The sequence below is a fragment of the Phasianus colchicus genome, chromosome 1, assembly GCF_987193195.1.
Source record: "Phasianus colchicus chromosome 1, bPhaCol1.hap1.1, whole genome shotgun sequence".
NCBI classification, from domain to species: domain Eukaryota; kingdom Metazoa; phylum Chordata; class Aves; order Galliformes; family Phasianidae; genus Phasianus; species Phasianus colchicus.
In genome coordinates, this window is record NC_143436.1 from 55,171,414 (window position 1) to 55,186,700 (window position 15,287).

At 41.2% G+C, this 15,287-nt stretch overlaps 1 protein-coding gene and 1 long non-coding RNA gene across 5 annotated transcripts in view; one reads left to right on the forward strand and one right to left on the reverse strand.

The window, feature by feature from the left end:
* Nucleotides 1–15,287, reverse strand: part of CHST11 (carbohydrate sulfotransferase 11) — a 152,808-nt gene that overhangs the window by 95,991 nt on the left and 41,530 nt on the right. The window lies entirely within an intron of this gene.
* LOC149919614 (uncharacterized) lies at nt 8,839–11,065 on the forward strand. The gene is made up of 3 exons (XR_016463658.1): nt 8,839–8,880; nt 8,983–10,066; nt 10,512–11,065. It is a non-coding gene; the product is annotated as an uncharacterized LOC149919614 (long non-coding RNA).

A 15,287-nucleotide genomic window follows, 5' to 3' on the forward strand; every position in this document is an offset into this window, starting at 1 on the left:
CAAAATCATGTTTGCTATGGATATACTAAAAAGCGCAGCAAGCCTTCTCACAAGCCAAGCAGAATAGAAAACAAAGCTGCAGCAATCATTTTAGCCCAGAGCAAGGAAATGCTCAGTCTTTTGGTCTCAGCTGGAATGCTGGGGGAAGCGCTACCTGCACACATATGTGCACACCACACTTGACACAAGCAGAATGAAAGGGTCACACACCATTTCTGTTGCACAAACGTGTCCACATGGACAGGGATTTATCCCCTCTGAAGCAGTGCCCCTGATATTTTTAGCGTGACCATATCCTCTTGATACTTTATTGTGACTTATGCACGATAACTTTCTTTTCAAAAAAAATGAAGCATTAAAGAATTTGATAAGCAGGGAAAAAAGTATGAAATCCTGTAGTAATCACTTCCAGAGCGGTCGCTCATAATATCAAAGAGGATTATGGCTGCAGCTTGTTGGATAAGAAGATGACCTCTTACAAAATAAGGATGTAGCTTCCTTGGCAATGTTAAGGCCAAATGCTGATATTAAGAGTACCACAGACAGTAAAGGCCTGATCCTGTGAATTGCAAAACGTCCAGACTAATAATTAATACACAGCTGTGCTGTCCTGTCAATTCTGTTTAAGACTCCTAAACTACAAGTAATCCCAAGGCACAGAGAAGCAATCAGCTCCCCTGTGATATCCCTTACTTCCCCAGCAGCCGGCTGGGCCCACGCCTGCACAACGCTGTGGGCCACCTCCAGCCCCACCAGCTCCTCACCTGCACTGCATGGTGGAAGCTGGAAGCCCTCTTCCAGCAGGATCCACACATCCATACACAGAGGCTGGGAGGCTGCTTTCACACGCTCTTCTTTTTCCCCCCGTTAGCAGCTAGATGTATACAGATAATATTGCTTTCATATGGAAGAATTCTCACATGCGGCTGTTTTGAAATATTCCAAACCACAGATTCCTCAAAACATTTTACATATGAATAGGACACTGTCAGCTCCCTCAGACCCGCACTGCACTTCAGCACACAGAAGAGTAAAACACACATTAGCACTATAAAACTTCAGCTCAATTTGCATAATCTGTATTATCATGATAGAGCCCAGCTTTATAACCAACCTTGGGCGATACACAGAGCGCTTTGGATCTTTCTTTCTCTAAGGAAAAATTCCCCCAACACAAGAAAACCATTCAGAGCTGTGCTTGCCTGGAACCTACTAGTTTTCAGTGGCTGCTTATCTTTCAGCAGTTCAGCCCCTTTCACTATCTCTTCCCATTGCTCCCTTCATTTCAGTATGTTCGCTTAAAACCTCATGTGCATTCTGCCTACAGAAATGCTGTCATGTTCCACACATATCCAAGTGGATAGGCCAAGCAAACCAAACCCAGCTCCCAAGGGCAGTTCAAGAGGAAAAAGGAGTGAATGAGCAAAGACCATGATGTGATTTCACTTTCACGAGAACACTTACAGGAGAATCAAATCAAGCAGTAGTTACACAAGACATACCTGGTATCACCACCAAAAAGGATGCTGGATGTGCTGAGCCTTTTAACCTGACAGAGATTCTTCCTCCAAATGTTAAGGATATACTTTGTAGCAAAACTTTGTAATACAGGTGAGACCACTATGCAAGTAGTTTTTTTTCTTGGATTAAATGGGAATGAAGTAAACTGGTAACATTTTGAGGCCCAGTTTCTGAGGATTTAGAATACAAGATAACTACCTGAGCTTCACTGGTAATAATATTCCCTAATTGGCGTACAAAACAATAACCTTTGGTTTCAGTCACTAACAACCTGCCAAATATCCCAGGATGTTTCTAGTAATGCTGCAGCAGGTGAGCGCTAAGTATCCCAAAATCTAAGATCACTGACAGCACAATAGTGAAGAAAACAGACAAGAAAACAGCTAGACAGAACCTTCCAAGTTTTTCCAAAGGAAAAAAAAAATTCTGTTCTTTCAGTTTGCCAGGTTTCATGTGGAGAGGCATTGAAAGAGCAGGAGACCAAGAAAAAAAATGGAAGAATCCTTGTGAAGAGATCTCTTATGTAGAGAGGTGTTTTTTTTCTCAAGAGGGTCCTTAAAAATAACTGAAGGGTGCAAGACTGAGCTAACCCCGTTAGGTATCTCCTCCAGAGAAGAAAAATTTTACAAGGCCTTACTAACATACATATTCTGGTCTTCTCTATGCACAACTGAAAGCACTGAGAGTCCTGGCCTGACTGCAGTACTGCTTGGAAATGTTTTCATCTTGAAAGCTTAAAAGAAATGCACATGGAATATAAAAACTAGAGGGGAAGGAAGTAAATTCAATGCTTTCAACCCTAAGGGAAGAGTTCATGCAAGAGTGACGGTTTGCTGTTTCCAGATTCATTACTACTGCTTTACACAACTGTAACTGAACAGAGTCTAGTTTCCTCACCAAATAACTGCCAGACTGTACAAATCGAAACCCCTGAATAGAGAGAACCTGTAAGTTACAGTAAGCCTCTCTCTCTGCGTTATTGTAGTTCTTTAAATACTTCCATATTTTAAGACCTCAAGGAACATGGTCTTACATCATAGCTGATGCTTCTTTGGGCACAAGGTTGGACTACAGATATTCTGTAGTTTCTTCTAACCTGAACTAGCCTATGATTCTGCATGTTGGCCCAGTTCAGCACTACATTTTATCTTTCCTGCCACAGTTACATACACTAATATAAATCAAGTCCACGTAACAGCCAAAACATTACAGGTCTGCAGAGTTCAACCATTAGCTATTGCTCATGTTTCTCCTACCCCGCTTACCTTAGACATGTGCAGTCTACCTCTATACCCACTGAAACCCAGAAAGAAGACCCAGTTTCTCCAATGACTAAATTCTGGGGCCACTGAATTAGGACTGTAACTGAACCACTGCTGAAATGTATTAATTACAACACGAGAAAGGATTACTTTGAACAGCAGTTCTAGTCTTGATAACCATTACAACCAAGACCAAAGAAGATGTCCCTAAAAGAACTCTGTTAAGACAGTCCATCTTTCAGATAGACAACTCATCTTGTTTCCAAGTTTGCCCGGAGTTTGCCTTGATTTGACGTCAAACTCTCCTCCCCAAATGTAACTTATTTCTGCCTACCTTCCAGCTGCTGGACCTTGTTATGTGTCTATTCATTCCTCACAGCCACAGCTCTGTGCAGAAATCCATATGCTGTGAGCTAGACACTCTTAACTATCCATCATGCTGAAGCATGTTTTCTAAGGGCTTCCTCACTTTTCTTGCTTTCTTCTGAGCACACTCGAAAATAACACTACTACCTTCTAAAATCAAGGCACCCCTATGCAACACAGTATCACGGCAAAGGTTCTAGCAAGATCCATATGATGAGCAAGTACAAACTTGGCTCTATATTCCACCCTTCCATGGACCAGGGTGGCACTAGCTCTCCTATTGGCCAGGGAGCAGGCAAGCTAGCTGGTTAATCATCATGCTCAAATTGTTTCCAGACCTTCCTTTCAATAGAAAGAGTCCTCTGCTCAGTAAGCATCACCTAGATTTCATTCCTCCGTGCATTCATCCTAATTAAATTCACACTATCTGCTGCAGCCCAAGTCACTAAGTATTCACAACTCTTCTGTATTACTGATGTTATTTTCATCCTCTCCATTTACCATTACCCTAAATCTCATGTCCTCTGAAAACAGTAAATGACTGTGTTTTTCTCTGGGTCATAAAGTAGAACACTGAACTATTAACAGCGCCAAATCTGGTCCCCTGAGGATCTCTAGGGAAGCGTTATCTGCTCAGTGATGACTTCCCAGTTACAGCTATTTTTACAAACTGTCAAACATGTTTTGAATTAGTATTATGCATACCAGATTGATACACGTTCACTTGCCAACTTCGCTTTTGTTTTATTCATTTCCAAATGCATCAGTATAGGAGTAATTCTGACATGTAAATATTCTTGTATCATTAAAACAAAGAGGATGATCACATTGGAGAGTGCATTTTAAAACATTTGTTTGCAGGAAATGCTCTAGGTTGGTTGTCTATCTTCAACCTTTCAAGTCTATCAAGGTTCCTGTGATGTATTAGGGCATCACATCACTCTCAACTCTGCATGGGTTAATTTTGTCACAAGTTCTTGCAAGCTAGAAGAATGAAACTGTTTTTCAATAAAAAAATTTACATTTTCATCTCAAAAATATAAAACATCATAAAAACTGCAGTTTAACTAATGCTTTCTAAAGCCACAGAGCTGAACTGGAGACAGGAAGGACCTGGAGGGAGCAATCTCAGAATGCTGCTGCTTTTGAGGTAATCCTTACATTTTATGCTGAAAATTCCATTTGTCTTGATTAAATATTAATCAGCCATTATCAAGGAGGCATATATAAAAGCTCTGTTAAATAATAAAACCCAACAAATAAAAAAAACTGATTTCATTTCACACTTGCAATAGGGGGTTGCCACATCATCCCTCTCCAAGCTCAGATAAACCATACCAGCACCACAGATGTGAACAGATCTGTGCCTCTCCACGAGCCAGGAATCACACCTGAACAGCTTATGGTAAAAGGAAGATTCATTGAGATCGACTGCTCGAGTCCCCAGCAGGCAAAGCAGTTATAGCACGGGATTCAGTGGGGAAAGACACCATTTGTGTGCATATGTGCACTTATTCATGGAGGCATGATATGAGTGACTATATTACAACTACACATGAGTGAATGCACACATGCATTATTGATGCTGACATAGCACACCAGTGTTTTACACACCACCAGATGCTGGAATTTTTCTATCTTGTAATTACTTCACTTTCAAGAGCTGTAACATGCTGCATCACGTCTTACTGTTCAAAGACACTATGTCATTATCACGGCTTATCTTTGCCCTTCTCTATTTCTTATGCCTATTGCATTACAGAGTTTCCAGGCTGAAAGTTTAAATAACATTCAAATAAAATTGCTATGTGAATTTTCCATCCAGTAGTAGTCTCTTATTTAATAACCTATTTTTCCAGAACAAACTGCTTTTTAACTCTCCTATTTAATCAATCTCCTGTCAAAATTTCCTGTCAAATTTATTCCATTTTTTCTGAAACCTTTATCTGTGCTCCCTTAACTTTAGTTCTATCTTTTTTCCCCTCACCAACTTATTCCCTTCAGCACTGTGCTGTTGTCCCCACACAATCCCCCACCAGACTTTCAGGCTCACTCCCTGCTAATAATTTCTCTTCCCTCACCTTTCCTAGCCCACTCCACCATCAAGCTTCCTTTCTCCACCTTCCCGAAGCCACAAGCTGAGGAAGACCCCAGATGCAGCCTACCCCACAAACAAGGGAAGGGAAACCAGGTCCCCCACTCAGCCCATCACAAGAAGTGATGAAGGGTGATGGGAGACAGAAGGTTGCAATGGCATGGGATCTTGGCTGGGTCTTGGCTTCAGCTGTTAGAGAGGAATCAGCAAGTAGCCCTCTGCCATGTGTCACCCTGGAGTTTCCAGGGCTTTAATCTGTTCCTGAGCCCAGCACCCCTCTTTCTCCATTTCAGAATCACAGAATCATTGAAGTTAGGAAAGACCGCTAAGGTCACCTAGTCGAACACCAAGCCATCCCCACTATCTGTGTCCCTCAGTGCCATATCCACACAGTTCTGGAACACCTCCAGGATGGTGAGACTCCACCACCTTCCCGGGCAGCCTGTGAAGAAATTTTTCCCTAATATTCAATCTAAACCTCCTGAGCATCTCATTGCCCGGCTCAGAACTCCCTTCATCTGTTGCTAAGACGCCCCATGCACACAGAAGCGCTAAACTAGATGAACTACACAAAAAAAACAACAGAAGGAACAAAAGGCTTCAGAGGCAGGAAAATTACAAGGACGGGGTGGCCATGAGGCATGCCTGCTTTTATTTATAGCTTTTACTTGGCGCTTTGTTTTTATTGTAGCTATGCAGTTAAGAAAGATGACAGAGTTCGAGGTCAAGAGTGCTGTTGTGGGCACAGAAAGGCATCATTAGACCAGAGCAGAGTGCCTGCCAGATCAGAGCTGCTGAGTGCCTGCTCTCCATTTTACATGCTGTCTTCCTATTCTATATTACAAACGTTTAAACAAAAAACAACCTCCCTCGCAATTAAAGGCAGCTAGTATGAAAAATAGTCTAAGACTTCATATGTTACTTTAAAACAGAATGCACCAGAAATTTAGTTGTCCCACCAAAGATCCCCTCCTCAGCATCAGAAAAAAAAAACAAAAACATTTGAGGCAAATACAAATTGTCAAAATGAAGACAGACTCAGACCTCTCCTTCAGCTACGAACGATTTCCTGAAATGATGGAACCCCAAATACAAAAGAAAATGAGAAGACCCCACTGGCATTAATACTGTGGAAACCATATTTGCTGTATTTGCTGCCAAGTATGTACTAATTTCTAATGAAAGCTGAATATGCATATCAAAGAAAAAAAATTCAAACCACCAGTATGGGCTAATTTTGCCATTCAAGATATTAGCTGTATTTTTTTTGTTCTTTTTGTTGTCACAGAATAAGGGAGAATATAAAAGCCTACCTAAATAAGGGAGTGAACCTGAAAAATCACAGCTTCTAATCATCCTGAGGTAATTGCAAAGCAAGAAAAGGGTGTAGGGCGAAGGTAACCTGTGATTCATTTAGATCCTCCCACATGAACATGATTTATTCTTTGCTCTGCAGATGTTCATTTGTGTCCTCTTTATACTATGGAGAAATTAAAATACAGAGTGTTTTGGTATATACTCTGCTTACAGCATCAGGACAAATCTCTCTGTTTCTGCTGCAGCTCTTCCCTCAAAAGAGAGGAGAACAGATCTAATGCCTATGCCCACCAGCAGCCACACCAACCCCAGCACCCTCGGGATGTCATTTAATTCGTGACTGGCTAAAAATGTTCAAAGTAGGAGAAAAACAGATTGTTATGCAGGCTCTCTTCTCTCTGTGCTGCATTACCACCATTCTCTTGCCATATGCACAGCGGTGTTCAAACCAACTATCCCAGGCTGAACAAAGTTCAAGCTTTTAGGAATAATATGTGGTTGGGGATTTGGTGTGAACTTCCTTTATAAACTTCCACTTATGGGCTTGTTCATAACGGTGACGGCATCATTCAGCTTTCCAAGCATCTCCCCCACAGCAGCTAGTGTCTCCCTCTGGACAATGCAAAACCAGCCATCTTTTCTACACTCAGAGTGCTCCAGAAAGCTCCTGCCAGAGAAGATTCACCTCCACACTCAGGACTCCCTGTTTGAAGTTATAAAGGCTCAGATTGCTGGTGCTGGCTCTGCCTACAGAGCTTTGTCCTATCAGTTTGCAGAGCATTGCAGCTATTTGTCAAACATATATTTAAACATATTTGACTTTTCTTTTCAAAAAGTAGCTAAGGGTCAAGTCATCCCTCTCCTCCAAGCCAACTCCAATTGAAGTGCATAGGGCGCAGAGAGGAATGGAGAAACAAATTCAAAGCACAGCCGGTCCCAAGCAAGCGCAAGGATTTCTTTCATCTGTCAGCTATTCTTACAGCCAAAACACAGTTAAGTTATGCACATGACTAAAGGTTTCCAGCATCAGGGTTTTCCCAGAGCTATTTGTCTAATCAAAAAGTCAACAAGCTACATCACAGCTTTTTATTGCAATGACAACACTGAAGGGGGAAAAGAAGCAAAACTTCATTTCCTTTCTCTACTGTTTTTTTTTCTTCTTTTTTAAAAAGAATAGCCACTGTTTCAAATAGCATCTGCTTGTTCCCTGCAGACAAAACAAAACACAGACTTCTTCACTCTCTTCAAAGGAGAGATTAGACATTCAGATAGACTTTAATATTGACAAGTCAGTAATCAAAATGGTTCTTTGAAACCCAAACAGCATTTTTCTTCCCAAGCACCCAGACACAACATGGGAAGAGCTCTGTACCCTTTACCCAGGCTCCATGAGCTCCTTCACAGAAGCAGCTGCCCTCAAAACAATGCCACTCCTCCTCCACACAGCAAAGCTTTGCTCAGGATTAAGGGGGGGGAAATGTCTGATAAGCACATGATTTTTCACTGGCCACATCAAGCATAATATGCGGATGGCATAAGCCAAAAGATGACTTCCAGCTACCCAGCAACATGTAGCCATTAAAAGCAGTCATCAGAACCAGGCACCACGCTAACAGTGCATGGGGAGAAGGCCAGCCTCGTTGCCTGGCTCTAGGAACATCCCTGTCCATGCATTAACACCTCAAATGAGCGTCTGTGTAAATCTCACTCCCAAAATCGCATGGGAGGGCAATAGGAGCAGCACAAACTGCAGGCCACGTGCAACGGTTACTAACGATACCATTTATTTCTGACATATATTGCACTGCAGTAAGCAGCACTGCTGTTTGGCTAGAGAAGCATGAAGCAGAGTGAGAACTTTTCTGCCTCCCTAAAGCTCCTTTCCTTCCCAAGGTGTTTCTCCTCTACAGTGGTGTACGGGAACTATGAATCAGCCTGAACCTCTGATTGATCACCTGAGGCAAGCAATGAGTCAGCCCTGGGAGCACGGGTGAAGGCAATTCACCTGTGCTGCTGGAACGGGTGGAGCCTGGCTCCACCTCTCCTAGACCCATTTAAGAGCTGACTACCAGTGGGGAAGGGTCTCTTCTGGAAAGCCTTCCTTCTAGTGAGCTCAGGACAAAAGTAAGCCCTCTATCTATTCTTTTTGGAGTAATAATCTGCTTAGTCAAATTCTCTTGTATATTTCTTAATTATAACATGTGTATATTCATTGATTATACAAATAGAGTAAAAGTAAATTGAGAAAAAAATTGTTGTTTTTTTTTTTTTTTACAGCCCAAGAGAGGGGGGAAAAAAAAGAAAACATAAAGGTGCCAGGTACCAGCAAAAACATCTATTGGCTTTTCAAAGGTATACATCAAGCTACATCTGTGTTAACTATAGCTGCTTATCTCTCTCCTTAACTTTCCTCCCTTACAGGTGACAGCAAGGACAACTCTTATTTCTGGCATGAAGAATTTCAGAGTTACTAAACTGCAGAACAGCTGGTATTTAAAGATAAAAGAACATAGCTGATGTTAAAATATACCATATCTAAAACTGAGCATTCAAGAGCAACTTTGGCACAAAAACGCTCAGCTTCAGATTCCTTATGAAAAGAATCTATACATTAGTACTTGTCTGCATTTAAATGTCACACAGAACAGCTCATATTTATTTAGTAGGAGCTAACCAATTTAACTTGTGAAGGACTAAATCCAGTTACAGCTTTATTCTGCACCACCACTGTCATCTTCATATACTCTGTGCCCTTTTATTAACTCTGAGCATGTGCTTTTCAAAACCAATGGGCTTAAGCTTTGGGTCTTATCCAGACAGCAAAGAGCCCCATGGTTTGTGCACTGCAGTGGAACTTGCATCTGGCCCCAGTGCTGGATCCTTCACAGCTTTCCTATGTAACCCTTCGTAATGCTACAACAGGATGGAAAGTACTACAATAACAGTGGGGTAGCAAAGTCTTTGGCTACAGCAAATAAGAACATGCCCAAATGCAGCAGCCACAGCTGCAGACACGAAGGAAAAAACACTGCTTGCCTTTGGAAGGCCTCAAGTAGGCAAGGATTCTCAGCAAAAGATGCCCCTGCACCCTCTGCCAACCCTTAAATGAGGTCTTGGAAGGGATAGATCCTGGCTTCACCCTTTACTTTCATTGCATTGCATGTACCTGAGGTCCCGTAGGTTGGCCTTGCCTTCCCACCAGGTGCTCAATCACTGGTTCAGGCTATGACTTTGCATTTCTGCTACACCCTTGGAATATCACTTTAGCCAGAATGTGGCTATATAATGAAGTACTTGCCTTGCATCGTGTATACGAGTAGAAAATCAATACAAATATCTTGCTGAAGTGACACATCCATAACTTAATGAAGGTCAGAAAGCAAACTGGTGGCAGCAGGAAATATAGAAGAGATCTTCTGATTTCAGGATCAATTTCCTTAATCTCCAGGCCACGTTAGCATGAATTAACAAGGGAAACAATGGTCTGAATCATTCCGGTGATCAGGTAATGTGTCCCAATTCTGTTGCTGTTACATTTGTTGGCTCAAAGCACCAATTTCCACCCCCATGCCACTTGCCCAACAATTTCTGCCCTTGGGAAAAAGTAATCAAGTATGATAAGGATGACAATCATAATTAGCTTAAAATACAGGCCCGTTGGCAAGCACTGAGAACACATTTTAATATAAAGAGCTAATAAGGGAGTAAGACTAAAGCAATAGAATTTTTAGGTTAATTGAATATGGAAATCCAAATGCAAATTATGAGAAATGATCATTTTAGGAATCAGTAGGAATTCCCTTTACATAAATTACTCTTTAAATACTTAAGATCACACTTGAACCTCATTAGAAATCAGTGTTTAATTTCTGTACTTCTATAACCTGAGAAAACATTTGTAAAATGCATGTAGCCAAGTCAGTTCTATTTTGGTCTCAAAATATGGGCAGGAAGAAGTGGACAAAGACCAAACAAGGTACAAGACCATCTGATTTCAGTCACTGACCTTCCATGAGCTACCTGTCATAAAGTCCATTGCTTGCCAGAGGAGAAAGAAGGACAGACCCAAAGGGTTGAAGGTGACTCTGTAACAGCAACAAGCTATGAATTAAATCACATTAGCACCACCTCTGTATTTTAGATAAATGTACTGGTAAAAGAAAATGTCTATCTTCTGCCATTTTTTACAGTTAAGCAATTACTGGTCTGCTGGAAGGATGCCAGCTGTCAGTATTTCTGTCAAACTGACATTTCACAAATGTATGCAAGTCCACATTTTTGATGATGAATTCTATGAATTCCTTACTGTGTGTGTGACAGGATAAATTACTGCCAGTGATATCTGCACTACTCGTCCACGGGTCAGTGGGCTTCCCACAAAGAGAGACTGGCAAGGTGAAAGGCATGTCACAGGAAGATAACTGCCACATTTTGGGATTTGGAAAGCGAGTTACTTTTGTTTGTTTGCCTTAGAACTACATTTCATTAAAACCCCAGCTAACAAAATGCCACAAGCACTACGCCCATCACGTTGGTAACATGCATGGTGCAAGTTAAGCACAGCTTTGGTAAAGGTCCTCTGCATTTGCCAGGAGACAAACCACTCTGCCACGCTCATTGAACCTCTCAGAGAAGCTGCTAGAAGGCAACAAGCCCTAGCAAAGCAAGTCTTTTTGAGAGTTTTAAACAAACTCACATATCAGGTCTACAAATGCAGAGATTAACACTGCTTCAGTATAACACAGATAATGAGTACACACCATGAGCAGTCTTTATCATAGTGGTGTCAGGTACATGTGTCTGCTGAATAAGTCCATGATGGAAAAAGACTCTTAACCCACCTCAAGCCATGTCCATTCCAGCCCTAGCCAGACCAGCAACACAGCACAAGTAGTAAATCCTGATGGGTTTTCACTCCTTTGCTCTTCTCACTAAATGTCTCACTGGGTAAGGATTAAAGACGGTGTAAAGTCAGCAAGCTGGTGAGTATTGCAGACTTACTGCATTAATCTCTTCCTGCACAGAACATGACTGAATAAACTATGCAAACATCCTTCTCTTCCAGAGAGCTATTTTGCTAACTCTCTCCCAACCAACTCATTAAATAGAGCAACGAAGTACCACCTCAGGAGGGTGATTAAACTTTTTGCTGGAGGAAGCAAGGCACGATCTGAGATCATTTGATGTGCACGCATGCTACTGCTCAGAGCCAACAAGCAGAGGTTTCTCCTCAGCTGAAAAAAGAGAAGTGGAAAAAAAATAAGAGCAAGGCTTTTTTCTTGTTTTTTTTTTTTTTTTTTTTAATGATTTCCAGTGCTATCAAAAGACGCACAGCCACATCTACAGCTGGTACAAATCTTAGTAAATTCACTGACTTTGACAGCACCACATGAATTTAAAGTGACTCAGATTTTGGTTCCAAAGTCTTAACAATTATCAGTAGAAAAACTGACACCCTAAATTCTGGTTCCTATTTAAAAACTCACCAACTGTCCCTTGACAGCATCGAAACTACTGACTTCTCTTTCTACTCACCCATGAAAAAACAAGAACATGCTTTTTCCCAAATCTGACACAAAGAACTGGATTCTACTTCAAACAATAGCAACAAATGCTTGCTGCCACCATGCCCGCAGCTACCTTCCATTACTGTCAGCAAACAGTGGTTGTGCTTATGGATCTACCCCCAGAATGAAACTGTGTTCAGATAAGAACAAAATAGTTAAAGCAAAAGAAAAATGAAGAGAGATTTAAGTTAAATATTTGGCATGTTGATTTTCCTCAGTGTTGTCACTTACATTATTACTAGCATAGGATAGCAGCATTCTATAAACAGCAGGCAAAATATGTAGCGAAACTTTCGTAAGTCCATACATAAATGAAATTTGAAAGACTATGAAACCACAATTGCAGGAAATATATACAGTACAAAGAAAGATAACAACTTTTCTTGGAAATCCCACAGGTTGCTGAAACATCTAGTTAATTCCAAAAGTAGAATACCCACAGTAAATGAAAAGCCACTGAAAATATCACAAAGACCCCAAAATAGCACAAAAACCCTGACAGAAATGAAACTCCCTGGGGATGTGCTGCTAAATGTCTAACCACAGCTCCCCTAGATAGCAAAGCCACACATACACTCCATACATCATACGTGAAACAGGACAAAGCACAACACACAACAAGTATTAATCAATGAGGTTGCAAGTGCAGAACTGAATGCAGAATCTGTTATGGTAAAACCTTCCAAGAGACAGGGCTCCCAGCACTGGCAACCACCAGAGCTTCATGGAAGGAGGAGGTAAAAGATGGCGAGAGGTTTCTTGGGCAGCATGAATCTCATACTGGCCCTACAGCACCAACAGCAGCCAGACTTGGCTCTCTGGGGTCACATGGAAGGAACAGGGATTTGTCCCATCCTAAGTCTTAATCCAGGCCTCTGGTGCCTAACTCACTGTAGTGGTATTCAGTGTGGGCCATACCAGCCACAGACACTGCCAACAGCAAGCTGAATACAGGCCATATGCAAGCAATTAGATTTATGTATACACTTATGATTCATAAATGGATCCTTGCAATTCAAAATAATTTACAGATAATCTTGGACTTATTCCTCCAAAAGCCTATGCTGAAAACAGTGGGAAAAAAACAATCGTTTCACTTTTTCACCAAGTTAGGAACACAGACGAGATCTGAAATGAAAGCAACTGTACCTTGACACAAGAATAGCACTTAAAATACGCACAATGGGAGTAGTTTTATCTCCTCTTCTGATTCAGGGCCTAACTGAAAAAAATGAGCTGAACTGAAAAATTTCTCTACATAAAAAGAAAAAAAAACAACAAATAACAGCACAAAAAGGTAAGAGTAAGTCTGAGATTTTTAAATGACTTTCCTACCTTCTAAACCCAAATTAAGAAAACTACACTGATTAAAATGCACCATTTTTCTAGTTTAATTTGCCTTATTAACCTGCTGTTGAATTAACACAAGCTGTGAAGTGGAAAGATACAGGATTCAGCCTCTAGCACATGAATTGAATTGGTTTAAACTAATCTATAGAGATGGCCTAAGGAAATAGGAGTAACACCAGGGTGTGGATCATGAAAGATGAGAAATACTGACAAAATTAGTAGCCTCAACAGTAGCTTTAAAAAATAAAAAAATAAAACCAATTACAGCACTGAAATACTGCAGTTTGCAAATATAGACTTCTTAACTACAAGTTCTACATGAGAGCGTGATAGGGAGCAGGGGAGATGAGACAAAAGATCACTTTCTTGCCTCGAACAGCCAGACTCAAGAACAGCAGAGGACAGGCAGTGAAAACGAGGAGGGAAAGCCACTTCTGTAACTGGTGAAGGAGGCTTTTAGCAGCAAAATGAAGGACATGAACTGAGATCCAATGCAGAAAAGGCAGGTAAGGACACTTCCAGAGAACACTTTGGGATCAAAGAAAGGGCAAGTGCTTCCATGTCTGCATCACAAGCTCTGAGCAGAGCCAGAAGTAAAAAAGAAACATGAGAAAATGCAGCTGTCATTGGAGGAATGGCACGGCAGGTTGGGACAGAACACCAGAGGAAGCAGAGTCCGGATGCACTGATGAAAAGAAGACAGCAGCCAACACACACGGAGCCATGCTGCCAGAGTACAAAGCCCGAGGAGCCTGGGAAAGCTGATAGCATGGATCAGGGCTTAAAAGAGAAATAAAGGAGAAAGCTTTCACAATCCAAAAGGCCTCTTAAAGTAAGATTTCCAAGAAGGAAAAAATCAAGTGAAAGATGTGGACCCATTTGTCAGCAAAGTGTCATAACCTGGGCAGGAGAGCTACACAAGAACATACAAAACTTGCAATCCTTTGGATAGGAATATAAAGTTTGCTGCAGAGCATGATTCGCACATTTAGCTGAGTAGCTGGCAGCTTGCAGTGGCCCCGTCTCTGTCTTTATGTATAGTGAAAGTATCCCATTAAACATCTGGCGTTGGGCTAAACACAAAAAAGAAAGTTATTTCCTACCAGCCTCCATGGTCTTTCAAGCGATGAGCTTCAGCTACCGCTATTAATCTCTGAATGCACCAATGCTGTGTTACTAATGATCGTGCCATTACCATAACCAATCTACTGTCTGGATATTTGACGTGGGAATTTACTGCAAGGAACAAGATGACACTTTCGACTTCAAATAACTTCTCTTATACAGCATTATCATTTTACTTTAACAGAAGGAAGTCTGTGGCTGGTCAGATTGAAGAATAGGTTATTTTTTTTTTTTAATCAAGATATCTCTGCTCTTCCACAAACAGAATAAAAGTACCTTGCATTCCATTCCTTACACTAAGTCATATACTTGGGATGCATGAATCTCCCCAGAACTGCAGTGCTTACTAATCCAATCAACTCATTGCCAACAACAAACAAGTTGTCAGATTTCTTCTTCAAATCTTCTCATTGAACTTCCCTGATCAAGCTGTATCAGCTCAGCCTTGACTTAGCCACCTGCAGTAACACAGTTAGCATCTGGAGAACCCATTCTCTGCTCAGTCTGGCTCTCCATTCTACTGCAAAACTAATTCCTAATTTCTAGCCAAACTGCCTTTATCCCTGTGGTTATTTATTTTACAGAACAGCTTATTTTCAGGGACACTTCAATTCTGAACAGCTGAATTAGCTACAGTCGCTAGGTCAGCTTTATTTACCATTTTATTAGCTTTTTCAGGTTATT